The sequence below is a fragment of the Eumetopias jubatus genome, unplaced genomic scaffold, assembly GCF_037043125.1.
Source record: "Eumetopias jubatus isolate StellerSeaLion01/CBP00866 unplaced genomic scaffold, mEumJub1_p1.0 scaffold_12, whole genome shotgun sequence".
NCBI classification, from domain to species: Eukaryota; Metazoa; Chordata; class Mammalia; order Carnivora; family Otariidae; genus Eumetopias; species Eumetopias jubatus.
In genome coordinates, this window is record NW_028274818.1 from 30,113,969 (window position 1) to 30,116,973 (window position 3,005).

Genomic DNA, 3,005 nt, shown 5'->3' on the forward strand with positions numbered 1-3,005 from the left:
TATTTTTAATGTGTTTATTCTTTCATCATAGCTAGATGTTAAACCTGATAAAGGCAGGAATTGTGCTTATTATTCTTGTGTATCCCTGAGTATGTTATCATTGATGATTATCAATTTTAAGTTCACTTTTTGTTTTTCAAAGATTTATTTATTTTAGAGAGAGAGAGAGCGAGGGAGGGGCAGAGGGAGAGGGAGGGAGAGAATCTCAAGCAGACTCCCTGCTGAGCGCAAGCAGGACTTGATCTCACAAGGGTGAAATCATGACCTGAGCAGAAATCAAGAGTGGTGACTTAATGGAGGCTTAACCGACTGAGCCACTCAGGCATGCCTATAAGTTTACTTTGATTTAAGAATGTGATGTAACATTTAGGCCAGTCTGGTTTAGTAAAAAGCAAGGGAACGATCTGGCAATTATTTTTATGAAGGCGAACTGTCAGTCTATTTGGAATACTTTACTCCAATTATTAGGCATTGACTTTCAGGTATTTGGAGGATCTATTTTGAAAATTCTTATTTTCCTGAGATTAAAATCTATGCAGTACATATACTAAAGAGAGTGAACGGCTCACCTAGAAGCAGCTTCTTGGCTCCTTCTCCAATCTCTGTTTCAGCCTACCTGCCTCCACTCCAGCCTCCACCATGTCCATCAGGGTGACCCAGAAGTCCTACAAGGTGTCCACCTCTGGCCCCCGGGCCTTCAGCAGCAGCTTGTACCTGAGCGCACCTGGCGCGCATCAGCTCCCGGGCCTTCTCCCAGGTGGGCAGCCGCAGCAGCTTCCGTGGAGGCCTGGGCCCCATGAAGACAGCCGGGGACTACGCCGGGGTAGGGGGTACAGGGGGCACGGCAGACGTCTCGGTGAACCAGAGCCTGCTGAGGCCCCTTAAGGTGGAAGTGGACCCCAACATCCAGACTGTGCGCACACAGGAGAAGGAGCAGTTCAAGACCCTCAACGGCAAGTCCTCCTCCTTTATCAACAAGGTGCGTACCCTGGAGCAGCAGAACGAGATTCTGGAGACGAAATGGAGGCTCCCGCGGTAGCGGAAAACGGCTCGGAGTAATGTGGACAACATGTTCGAGAGCTCCATCAGCTTCGGGCTGCCGCTGGACACACTGGCCCAGGATAGGGGCTGAAGCCGGAGGTGGAGCTCGTCCACACGCAAGAGTAAGTAGGAGGAAGAGATCGAAGAGCGCGCAGAGATGGAGAACGCCTCGGTCCTCCTCAAGAAGGCTGCGCTTGAGGCTTACATGAATGTGGCAGAGCCGGAGTCCGCCCGGAGGGGATGACGGGCCACATGGGCTTCCTCGGGCCGCTGGGCGAAGAGCGGAGCCGGGAGGGGCAGCCACACATCTGCGCCTCGCGCTGCTCTCGGTGGACAGCCGCTGCTCCCTGGACCAGGTGGCTCCACCGCCGAGCTCAAGGCCCAGTAGAAGGAGATCGCTAACCGCAGCCAGGCCACCGCCGAGACCGAGACCGAGACCACGGCCAGATCACGCATGACAGCTGGTGGCACTGGCTGGGAAGCACGGGATGACCTCCGTCGCCTGAAGACAGAGACTTGTGAGACGAATCGAACACTGGCCGACTCCACGCTGAGCTCGATGGCCTCAACGGCCACGGGGCTTCCCTGGAGGCTGCCCTCGCTGATACTGGGCAGCGTAGGGAGCTGGCCAGTAAGGACGCTGACGCCAAGCTGACTGCGCGGGAGGTTGCGCCGCAGCGAGCCGAGCGGGACCTGGCGCGACAGCTGCGCGAGTCGCAGGAGCCCCTGAACGTCACGCTGGCCCTGGACATGGAGATCGCCACCTACCGGAAGCTACTGGAGGGCGGGGAGAGCCGGCTGGAGTCCGGGATGCAAACGCTGAGTCTCCATACCAAGATTGCCAGTGGCTACTCAGGGGGGCCAAGCTCCGCCCACTGGGGGTGGGGGTGCTAAGGAGCCTGAGCCTCAACTACAGCCTGAGCTCTTTCCAGTCCAGCTTCGGCTGTGGCTGGCCTCCAGTTCCTTCAGCTGAGTCAACTCCTCCAAGGCTGTTGTGAAGAAGATGGAGAGGAAGCTGGTGTTGGAGTCATCTGTGGTTGCTCCCAGCCTCCCCACTCCTGTGGCTGCCACAGAGTCTCTGGGGGAAGGAGCTGTGCAGGGCAGCGTCAGAAACAGGAGACCCACCTGGAGGCTCAGCTCCATTCCTCAGTCCACCCTTGGGGGGACCCTACAGCCCTGGGTACCTCCTGCCCTTGCCCCCAACTAAAAGCCAGTTCAACTTGTCTGTTCCCAAATAAAGCCTCAGCTGGCTCTGCCAATCACTCCCCCACCCCCCCATAAAAAGAGTAGCCATATTTACAACACATATAAATAACCATGTTTAGCCCAGAATATATAGAGAATTTCAATGAATGAATACGAGAGAGATTAACAACCGGAGTAGAAAAATGGCAAAAAATGTGAGCAGTCATTTTGGGAAAAGAAAACCACAAGGAAGATACCACTTTATTTTCACCACACTAAACTTAGAAAAATTATCTAATACTTGCATAGGAAGGCCTTGTTTTACATGCTTTATAAGCAGTAGCTTATTGAATTCTCCCCACAGTCCTATAAAGTATGTTTTATAACTATTTCTATTTTAACAGATGAGGACATGGAGGCATGGAGTGGTTAAGTAACATTTGTAAGGTTACACAGCATTTAGAAGTGTACAGTGTGGGAGCTGGGCCTGATACAGGGTTGGAGATCTGCAGCATATTCAGATGGCAGGTTGGGGAAGGAAGCACTGAAGACTGAGTGTGGGTTTTTTTATGAACAGGTCTGGCGGTGCTGTTCATCACTTTAGTCCACATTCCACCGTGAGAGGTCTGTGACATGACCTTCCTAACACCCACAGCTTCATTCTCAGGTTTTAGGGAAATTTTATGGGGAACTTGGGTTTTTATGATGGCTGAAGAAAATGTGCTGTCAGTGAAAAGGCTTGCTTTGGAGGTCAGAAGTAGCTGTTTGCTCTGCTTTTC

At 52.7% G+C, this 3,005-nt stretch overlaps 1 pseudogene; it reads left to right on the forward strand.

Moving 5' to 3' along the window:
• The first annotated feature begins 639 nt into the window (after positions 1–639).
• LOC114221902 (keratin, type II cytoskeletal 8 pseudogene) lies at positions 640–1,935 on the forward strand (annotated as a pseudogene).
• Positions 1,936–3,005: the final 1,070 nt, after the last annotated feature.